The following is an 11707-nucleotide window of genomic DNA, read 5'->3' as shown; positions in this document are numbered from 1 at the left end:
GCCCACAGAGTGAGATTTAGCATGTTGCCCCAGATCCATGTCGATTGACAGTCATTTTGTATTTCGTCCATTTTCTTACTATTGCACTAACAGTTGTCTCCTTCTCACCCAGCGTCTTACTTATGGTTTTGTAGCCCATTCCAGCTTTGTGCAGGTCTATGATTTTGTCCCTGACGGTTCTTTTGTCTTGCCCATGTTGTAGAGGTTAGAATCTGACTGATTAATTGAGTCTGTGGACAGGAGTCTTTTATAAAGGTGATTATGTAAGACAGCTGTCTTTAACACAGGTAACGTGTTGATTAGGAGATTCTAACTGGTCTTTAGGAGCCAGAACTCTTAATGGTTGGTAGGGGATCAAATACTTAATTCTCACTGCAAAATGTAAATAAACTTATTTAATTTATACAATGTGATTTTTTTAAACTTTATTTTTGATATCCTACCTCTCAATGTTAAAATTAACCTACCCTTAAAATTATAGACTGTTCATGTCTTTGTCAGTGGGCAAACTTACAAAATCAGCAAGGGATCAAATATATATATATATATATATATATATATATTCGGTATCCATGTAACTAACAATCTATGTTAAAAAAAAGTTGTTAATTTGTATAAAGTAGACAGTATAAAAAATGGCACAATGGCATTTTAAAAGGAATCTGTCGTGATCGGAGTAGAGCATAAGGTAGAGGCAGAAACCCTGATTGCTGGGATAAATGGCTTGCTGTAGACTTGATATTACTCTTATATCTGCTGTAGCTCTGCTAGTCCTTTCAATGAAGGCACAGTGCTATACCCCTTATGCTGCTGAAGTCCCCGGGATGTGCCAGCCCCGACGCGCGTTTCGGCGTACCTTCGTACCCCCTGACATAAGAGGTATAGCACTGTGCCAGCACATTTAAACACTTTTGTTTTGCCTCTAGAGTTCTTTTTGAACAATTACCATGATGGATTAGATTCACTCCACTATTTTTTAGCACTGCACTTTATTTGTGGTCATATGTTCATTATTTGATGCACAGATTTATATTGTATGCATCTGCACTTTATATAATATCATGAATTAGTTTTATTTGGCTGTTTGCACATTAATGTTATATTAGCACTAGCACTTTACCTATTGTGTTTTACCTTGTACTGTGTGGTATTATTTTAACTTACAGCATAGTGCTTACTATTGTCCCTGGCTGTGCCTTATCCATGGCATTGGCCTCCCCCCATTTCTTTTTTATATTATATTATACTATTCTATATTAATTAAATAAACTTTAATCACTGGACATGTCTTCGGTTTCTTTTGTTGTTTGATTTTATTATCCGATTTGTCCCCTTTATTTTCCATGACTGCGATATTTTTATTGTCATAAGGTGATCTCATATTGCACTGTTCCGTGAGTTATTTTAATAGTCCTTTCAATGAGGAGCTTTGTTTAATCCCACCTACACTGACATCGGGAATGGGAGAAAGTTGCCCATCAGTGGTAGGGGTGAGGATAGGAAGAGTTTGTGAACATCAACGACTACATAACAGTAGCTTATCAATGAGACGAGTAGAAGACCTGGGCAGATAAAGTACCATTTTATCAAAACTACAGCAAGAATCTCAGTGAGTGACCCGCCATTGGAATCATAGTTTCTTCCTCTACTTTATGATGCTCTCAGATGAGTCATCAAGAACCTAGTAATAGATTCTCTTTAAAGCATTCTACAATGATTACAAAAAATATAAATTAAACAATAACTTGTCTAAACCTGATGGGTAATATTCATAGAGCTAAAATCAAGATCTCATGTAGTAACACAAAATTTTAAAAAAATTGTGAGCAGTTGAAACTATAATTTCTCATACAATTAAAGGGGTTGTCTTTTGCCGACAACTGATGTCCATATACCCCATTATTAGTTTAGATGGTCTGGTCTGTGTTCAGCATTATTTTAGAGTATGCGTACTTGTTTAGTGGGTATGGCTTGGGGTGCCTATTATTTAATGCAAATGTCAAGTGAAAACAAGGTTATCCGACCGCTGTGATCTGTAGTTTTGTACCCACTAGAATTGAGAAGCATGGGGTATGCCCAACCACTGCTCCATTCATTCTCTATTGGGTTGGCAAGTATTGTGCTCAGCTGTTTTTGATGGAATCATATGAAAGGAGTGATTGTCGGACAAGCGCACTGCTTCCTCATTCTGATGGGGATAAAAGTCCCCTGTTGGGGCTAGAAATCCTCAGCAGTCGGATTCCCACTGTAAATAAGTTATCATCTATCCTGGGCATAGGTGATAACGTGTTTTCATCAGAAATGCCTTTTTTAGTTGGTCATAAAAATTTTGGGGTGTGATTAATGGGGTCATGCACTCTATCAGTTATTCCAATACTTAGTTGAAGGCATAGTCTAGGTAAATGGATGGACATAGGGTAAACATAGCAAAGGTTGGGATAACCACAATCCAGGGCCGGCCCGAACGTATAGGTGAACTAGGCGGCCGCCTAGGGCGCCGACCCAAAGGGGGCGCCAGAGAAAAAATAGAAAAAATTATAAAAAATCTTTTCAAAAGGCAAAAAGTTTTAGGGATGGAAAGAAAAGTCTACATATTTAAGGGCAAATATGACGCAAGAGAGGTTGGTTGGGTTGGCAACAATTTCGATAGAATCTGAAGTTGCTAAACAAATTAATCTCGGTGACTTAGTGTCATCCTTTTCAAAAAAAAGGCAAGGAAACAAGAATTTTAATTACCTATGGTCGTTTTTGTTTTGTGTTATTGATTACTTTGTATATATTTGTCCTATACAACTTCTCAGAAGATTAAAGAGTTAGGAGAGAGTTAATTAATCATTGTTGTTGTGGCTTATTTTGCTCCTAAATTTATATCCCAAGTTTTCATCTACTGCCAAGAATAGTAGGGGCGCAACAAAATAGTTTCGCCTAGGGCGCCGTAATCTTTCGGGCCGGCCCTGCCACAATCAGTTAAATTCATAAGGTTAAATTCATCTGTCCGCAGCTGTCAGGGCTCTCAGGGATTTGTAGGTTCCTAGCAGCATGAACGACGTAGGTTTCACACTTTGGGGTTTTCCTGAACATTTTTTCATTTAAGACCATCAAAATGGTGTAAAGACTATGCAAACTGATTATTGTATTCTTCATATTAGATGTCATTTACAAGTGTAGAATTGAGAAAATTATAATAAGTATATCTTCCTATATCTTCCTTCTTTGCTTGAAAACAAAACACTATTTTGGTATTTTCTAGTAGTGATGGGCGAATAGTATTGTTGCTTTGGTCTTCCCAGTGTATGCTCAGGTGATCTCCGAGTATTTTGGCGTGCTTGGAGATTTAGTTTTCGGTGTCTCATCTGCATGATTTGCGACTTGTAGACAGGCTGAATACTTGTGGGAATTCCCTAACAAACAGGCATTCCACACATGTATTCAAGCTGTCTAGCAGTCGCAAATCATGCAGATGAGACGAAAACTAAATCTCCAAGCGCGCCAAAATACTCGGAGATCACCTGAGCATACTCGCTCATCACCAGTCAGGATTATAAGGATTTAGTCAGGACTATATTATTAATCAAACCAGTGGTATGGCATAGAAAATAAATAAAAACTTATATTTTTTAATCATTGATCTACTATCACTGAAAAATCAAGCTTGAAAGCCTCTTGCAAATTAGCCTGGAAGTGCATTGGGGGTGTGTCCAAGCACTCGAAGAATACATCGATATGCTAATTTGAATGTGACTTCAGAGCTTGTTTTCTCGGTGATGGACTATTGGATTACTAGAGATATCAGTTTTCTAGAAATCCTTCTAATTTGATTATTAAAATGAGAATGACAGGTTTTCTTTCAATCATATACAGCTTTGAAATGATGTCCATGATTTGAAGGTTGCATCACCTGATATAATGATATATTTAAATTTATAACTTATCTTGGTCTTTATTACATATACCAGCCCTACAAGCTTCACACAGATCCCTCTCATGAGGTTTGGTTCTTATTATTTTGTAGTGCCTGTTGTCTTGGTTGTCACTGTCAATCTTCTCATGATAACAATTTTTTTTTATTTTTAAAATAAGATTTTCCAGAATTTCTTTAACAGTTTTCACATTAAATGTGGGATTGATGTAGTTGTTATTGTCACATTCCCGACACATCTGGCTATAAGGACGTAGGAGAACAGTGCCTGTCTTGTTTTTTCCGAGACAATAATGAAAGATAAGTGTGACTCGACTGGAGTTCCAAAAATGAGAGCACTTCAAGCAGGTGAAACTGCAAAAAAAGCATAATAATTATAACAGTGATCATCGTAATAAAACTTTACTGTACTATATCAGGGTTGGTAAGTATCAATAGAAAATCACTTGACACTGCAGACTTTCTTTTTACAAGCATACATATATTCCATTCATCCCTAAAGGCCCCGTCACACTAAGCGATTTACCAGCGATCCCGACACCGATATGAAGGTGTCAGGATCGCTAGTAAGTCGCTATGTGATCGCTGGTGAGCTGTCACACAGACAGCTTCACCAGCGATCAGCACAGCGATGCCGAGCGCCCAGCATCGCTGGCCATCCCTGTAAAAAATAGAATCAAAATAAAAAATATAGTTATTCTCACCTTCCGATGTCCCGTTCAGCCATCATGCCTCTCTCCACGCTCCGGTCCCAGTGATCCTTTGCGAGAATGACCACGAGATGTCACGGTCTCGAGGGATAACAAAGTCTCGAGGTCATTCGTGCAAAGGATCACTGGGACCGGAGCGTGGATAGAGGCAGGATGGCTGAACAGGACGTCGGAAGGTGAGAATAACTATATTTTTTATTTTTTTTATTATTTTTTACACCTGATCGCTGGTCTCCCGCCTGTCACACACAGCGATGCGTGCTGGCCAGCGGGAGAACAGCGACCAAAGAAATGTCCAGAGGTTTCTTCCAGCGATCAGCGATACCGGCAGGGGGGCCGCTCGCTGATCGCTGTCACACACAGCGATCTCGCTGGTGAGATCGCTGTTACGTCACAAAAGTTGTGACTCAGCAGCGATCTCGCTACCGAGATCGCTTAGTGTGATGGGGCCTTAAGAGCTAATCCACTCTGGTAAGTCCTTCCTCTTGTCTCAGTCTGATGAAAAATGACTACATTTTCAAACAACTGCTTGTCACATTTTAAGTCATCACACTAAGAAACTCCTGTAAGTGGAATTACTGTATTTGTTACGATGTGAATACTTTTCTGCCCAGTAATGACAAAAGTATTCTAGGAGTGATACCTTTATTGGCTAACCAGAAAATAGTATGTTTGCAAGCTTTCAGAGCACAAAAGCTTCTTCTTCAGGCAAGATTGCAAATAGATTAATAAGAAAAAAGCACAACATTTAAGTGATACTACAGTAGCACATTTGTTCATGAGGTGGGAGGTGTGATACCTCCTAAAGATAAACCAAGAAAATCCAATTAGGCATTTTCTTACAAATGGAGGGGCAGTGGGAATGATTTGGTTGTCTAATGGTTAGACGGAGATCTGGAGAGGCGTACAAGCGATAGTGTCTTGCACCCACTGTGAAATTTGGTGGAGGATCGGTGATGATCTGGGGATGCTTCGGCAAGGCTTGAATTGGGCGGCTTGATTCATACGTCCTCCTCTTTGCGGAGGACGTTGAATCAAGCCGCATACAAGGTTATCCTGGAAAAACAGTTGATTCCTTCTGCTCATGCAATGTTCCCCAACTCTGAGGACTGTTTTTTCCAGCAGGACAATGCGCCATGCCACACAGCTAGGTCAATCAATGTGTGGATAAAGGACCACCACATGAAATCCCTGCCATGGCCAGCCCAATCTCCAGGCCTGAACCCCATTAAAAACCTCTGGAATGTAATCAAGAGGAAGATCAATAGTCACAAGCCATCACACAAAGAAGAACTGCTTAAATTTATGTACCAGGAGTGGCATAAGTTCAACCAAAAGCAGTGTGAAAGACTGGTGGAAAGCATTCCAAGACGCATGAAAGAAGTGATTAAAAATCATGGCTATTCCACAAAATACTGATTTCTGAACTCTTCCTGAGTTAAAACATTAGTATTGTTGTTTCGAAATGATTATGAAGTTATTCTCTTAGCATTATTTGAGGTCTGAAAGCACCTGTATATAAATACAGTGTATAGTCACAAGGTTTTCAATTTGGTGCAGTACGGCCAGATTATGTCAGCTTGGACTACGAATGCCAACATGAGTGTCAAATTCAGACTTATAAAACTGATCAGTTTATTTTCCCTTCTCTACGTAAAGGGGAGTGAATATGTGTTATATCCACTAGAGAGGGTAATTGCTCAGTATAATCAAACCTCGTGGTCTGTGAGATCTTCCACTTTTTCTGTTTCTGCTCCTCATTCAAACTGTTTTCCAAACTGTAGTTGAACTGCAGAATCCATTTTTTTTATATCTTTCCTGTAAGTCTTTTTTTTGCAGTTGTTCAAATGTATCAATCCAGATATTTCCAGATGATCTTCTAGCCATTGCTCTAAAATAATTAACAACTGAAGAGCTGTAGTAAATGCATCCCAGCATTTGTGTAATGTGGTACTTATATATTATTAAAAATGTCATCACTTGACTAATAACTACTTAATTCATTCACCATTTCAATTATTTAAACCTATGTACATAATAAATAAAATAATTATATTAATTAATCATAGTGGTATGCAAGCTGAGGGTCTGTTTAGCTGTACTGACCATGATTAGTAAATACACACAAGCAGTAGTGATGAGTGAACGTTCTCAGTGATATTCGGCTATCACTTGAGTATTTCGGTGTTCCGACGTGTTCGTCACTCGGTAAGCTTTGGGCAGTGCTTAATTTAACCCCTTTACCACCAAGGGTAGTTTGCACGTTAATGACCGGACAATTTTTACAATTCTGACCACTGTCCCTTTATGAGGTAATAACTCTGAAACGCTTCCATAGATCCCAGTGATTCTGACAATGTTTTCTCGTGACTTATTGTACTTCATGTTAGTCATAAAATTTCATTAAAATAACTTGCGTTTATTTGTGAAAAAAAAGGAAATTTGGCAAAAATTTTGAAAACTTTGCAATTTTCCAAATTTGAATTTTTATGCCCTTAAATCACAGATATATGGCACACAAAAAACTTAATAAGTAACATTTCCCACATGTTTACTTTACATTAGCACAATTTTGGAACCAAATTTTTTTTTTTAGGAAGTTATAAAGGTTAAAAGTTGACCAGCGATTTCTCATTTTTACAACACCATTTTATTTTTAGCGACCACATCACATTTGAAGTCACTTTGAGGGGTCTATATGATAGAAAATACCCAAAGGTGACACCATTCTAAAAACTGCACCCCTCAGGGTGCTCAAAACCACATTCAAGAAGTTTATTAACCCTTCAGGTGCTTCACAGGAATTTTTTGAATGTTTAAAAACAATGAACATTTAACATTTTTTCACAAAAAAATTACTTCAGGTCCAATTTTTTTTATTTTACCAAGGGTAACAGGAAAAATTGGACTGAAAAAATTATTGTGCAATTTCTCCTGAGTATGCTGATACCTGATATGGGGGGGAACCACTGTTTCGGCGCATGGCAGAGCTCAGAAGGGAAGGAGCGCCGTTGGACTTTTTCAATGCAAAATTGGCTGGAATTCAGATCGGACGCCATGTCACATTTGGAGAGCCCCTGATGTGCCTAAACAGTGGAAACTCCCCACAAGCGACCCCATTTTGGAAACTAAACCCCCAAAGGAACTTATCTAGATATGTGGTGAGAACTTTGAATCCACAAGGGCTTCACAAAAGTTTATAACGTACAGCCGTACAATTAAAAAATCATATTTTTTCCAAAAAAATTATCTTTTCACCCCCAATTTTTATTTTCCCAAGGGTAACAGGACCCTAAAAATTATTGTGAAATTTGTCCTGAGTACGCTGATACCCCATATGTGGGTGTAAACTACTATTTGGGTGCATGGCAAAGCTCGGAAGGGAAGCAGCACCATTTGACTTTTTTGGCTGGAACTGGGATTGGACGCCATGCCGCATTTGGAAAGCCCCTGATGTGCCTAAACAGTGGAAACCCCCCACAAATGACACCATTTTGGAAACTAGACCCCCCCCAAGGAACTTATCTAGATGTGTGGTGAGCACTTTGAACCCCCCAAGGGCTTCACAGAAGCTTATAACGCCTGGGCGTGAAAATAAAAAAATCATATTTCTTCCACAAATATGATCTTTTAGTCCCCAATTTTTTTATTTTCCCAAGGGTAACAGGATAAATTGGACCCAAAAAGTTGTTGTCTAATTTGTCCTGAGTACGCTGATACCCCATATGTGGGAGAAAACTACCGTATGGGCACACGTCGGGGCTCGGAAGGGAAGTAGTGACGCTTTGGAATGCAGACTTTGATGGAATGGTCTGCGGGTGTCATGTTGCCTTTGGAGAGCCCCTGATGTACCTAAACAGTGGAAACCCCCAACAAGTGACCCCATTTTGGAAACTAGACCCCCTAAGGAACTTATCTAGATGTGTGGTGAGCACTTTGAACCCCCAAGTGCTTCACAGAAGTTTATAATGCCCGGGCGTGAAAATAAAAAAAAATCATATTTTTTTCCGCAAAAATGATGTTTTTGCCCCCAATTTTTTATTTTCCTATGGGTAACAGGAAAAATTGGATCCCAAAAGTTGTTGCGCAATTTGTCCTGAGTAGGCTGATACCCCATATGTGGGGGTACAACACTGTTTGGCGCATAGCAGAGCTTGGAAGGGAAGGAGCACCGTTTGACTTTTTCAACTCAGAATTGGCTAGAATTGAGATCAGACGCCATGTTACGTTTGGAGAGCACCTGATGTGACCAAACAGTGGAAACCCCCAATTCTAACTCCAACACTAACCCCAACACACCCCTAACCCTAATCTCAGCCATAACCCTAGCCCTAACCCTAGCCCTAACCCTAATGGGAAAATGGAAATAAATACATTTTTTTAATTTTATTATTTTTCACTAACTAAGGCTGGTTTCACATTAGCGCATTTTCAGCGCGCGCACGGCCGGGGGTAGCTCCGCCCCCGAGCCGGCTCTCTGCCCGGCGTGCCCGCCCCTTGCTTGTAGCGCCGCCTACTAGCGGACAGCGGCGCCTGCGATCGGCGCACCCTATCTTTAGCATAGGGTGCGCCGATCGTGCGCAGGCCGTGCGCTAGTTGCGCTTTGACCTGCGCTGCGCACTTTTGATGGTGCGCCGTGCGCACCAAAATCAAACTTTTCGGATTTTGGCGCGCACGGCGCACCGTCAAAAGTGCGCAGCGCAGGTCAAAGCGCAACTAGCGCACGGCCTGCGCACGATCTGCGCACCCTATGCTAAAGATAGGGTGCGCCGATCGCAGGCGCCGCTGTCCGCTAGTAGGCGGCGCTACAAGCAAGGGGCGGGCACGCCGGGCAGAGAGCCGGCTCGGGGGCGGAGCTACCCCCGGCCGTGCGCGCGCTGAAAATGCGCTAATGTGAAACCAGCCTAAGGGGGTGATAACGGGGGGGTTTGATTTACTATTTTAGCTTGATTTTATGTTTGGCAGCTGTCATACGCTGAAAGATGCTTTTTATTGTAAAAATAGTTTTTGCATCACCACATTTTGAGAGCTATAATTTTTCCATATTTTGACCCACCGAGTCATGTGAGGTCTTATTTTTTGCGGGACGTGTTGACGTTTTTATTGGTACCATTTTCGGACACGTGACATTTTTTGATCGCTTTTTATTCTGATTTTTGGGATGCAGAATGAAAACAGCAAAAAGGTTTACCCATCCAGTCCTCCAGACAAATGCACTATCAGGATGCAGTGGACCCATATAATTAAGATGGCAACACAGGTGCAGGAATACCGATGAAACAACCGCTCACAGCCTACCAATACATGGAGGGGGCGGTTGCCTGGTATGTTAATGCACAATAAAAAACTTGTATGCGGCGCTGTTCTCACTATGGCCATACACAGCATCCAGGTCAACCGCAACCAGGCAACCGCCCCCTCCATGTATTGGTAGGCTGTGAGCGGTTGTTTCATCGGTATTCTTGCACCTGTGTTGCCAACTTAATTATATGGGTCCACTGCATCCTGATAGTGCATTTGTCTGGAGGCCTGGACGGGTAAACCTTTTTGCTCTTTTGCTGTTTTCTATTATTGGAGGATTTTTAAGTCCTCTTTCCGTTGCTGTTTCAATGTTAGGACGCAGAATGAACAAAAATCAGCCTTTCAAGAATTTCTTTTGGGGGGTGCGTTTACACCGTTCCGTGTGTGGTAAAATTGATAAGGCGGTTTTATTCTTCGGGTCAGTACGATTACAGCGATACCTCATTTATGTCTTTTTATATGTTTTGGCGCTTTTATACAATAAAAACAATTTTATATAAAAAATATTTATTTTTGCATAGCTTTATTCTGCAAGCTATAACTTTTTTATTTTTTCGCTGAAGACACTGTGTGGTGGCTCTTTTATAGCGGGACAAGATGATGTTTTCAGCGGTACCATGGATATTTATATGCGTCTTTTTGATCGCAACGTTATTGCACTTTTTGTTCGGCGGTATGATAATAAAGCATTATTTTTTGCTTTGTTTTTTATTTTTATTTTTTAAGGGGTTCACTAAAAGGGGTTAACTAATGGGACATTTTTATAGGGCGGGTCGTTACGGACATGGCAATACTAAATATGTGTACTTTTATTGTTTTTTTTTTTTATTTCCAAAAAATGAATTTATTAGGGTTTTTTTTTTTAATTTATTTTACAATGGCATCAGTGAGCCAAGTATGGCCTGTCCTTTTATACCCCTGATAATGTAATATGGCCAGCCAATTCACTGTAATGCCACTACCAAGTGGCTGGGTGATTATCACAGCTGACACCCAGCACTAAGTGTCAGGGGCGGTCACGGACCGCCCCTGACACGTTAACCCCTGGCACACTGCGATCAAACACGATTATCACAGCTGACACCCGTCACTAAGTGTCAGGGGCGGTCACGGACCGCCCCTGACACGTTAACCCCTGGCACACTGCGATCAAACACGATCGCAGTGTACCGGTGGTTTACGGAAGCATAGGCAGGGAGGGGGCACCTCCGTGCTTCCCTGAGACCCCCGCAGCAGCGCTGATCTGTCACATCACAGATCGCTGTGACAGATCAGCGATCTGTCACAGGCAGTGCTGCAGGCTTCCTCATGCCGGCGCTTTGCAGGCATGAGGAAGCCGCCTCCCTGCAGGCGCTGAAGGTCCCCGCCGCCATATTGGATCCAGGGACCTGCAGGGAAGAAGGCCCCCTCAGCAGTGCTGCACATTGCGCTGCTGCGGGGGTCTCAGGGAAGCACGGAGGAGCTTTTCTCTGTATTCAGTTACTCACCAATATAGATTGCATGCTCTGTGGTACATTTTGGTGTTATAAAACACTTCCAAAAAGCTTTGAAAAAATTTTCTGGATTTACTTACTCACCCATATGGTATCACATGCTCCGTGGTAAATTTTGGTGTTATAAAACATTTCCAAAAATCTTTACATTTTTATCTGGATTCAATTACTCAACCACATAGTATCACGTGATCTGTGGTAAATTTTGGTATGCAAAACACTTCCAAAAAGCTTTGCAAAAATTTTATGTATTCAATTACTCACCCATATAGATTATGTGCTCT

At 40.9% G+C, this 11707-nt stretch overlaps 1 pseudogene; it reads right to left on the bottom strand.

Moving 5' to 3' along the window:
* Positions 1–541: 541 nt before the first annotated feature.
* On the bottom strand, positions 542–6516 carry LOC141100724 (receptor-transporting protein 3-like; annotated as a pseudogene).
* Between the last annotated feature and the right edge of the window lie 5191 nt (positions 6517–11707).

The sequence above is a fragment of the Dendrobates tinctorius genome, unplaced genomic scaffold, assembly GCF_039654945.1.
Source record: "Dendrobates tinctorius isolate UK_male_01 unplaced genomic scaffold, ASM3965494v1 ptg000107l, whole genome shotgun sequence".
Classification (NCBI taxonomy): Eukaryota; Metazoa; Chordata; class Amphibia; order Anura; family Dendrobatidae; genus Dendrobates; species Dendrobates tinctorius.
The sequence above is the reverse complement of the archived record's forward strand: the minus strand, read 5'-3'. Positions and strand labels throughout refer to the sequence as shown.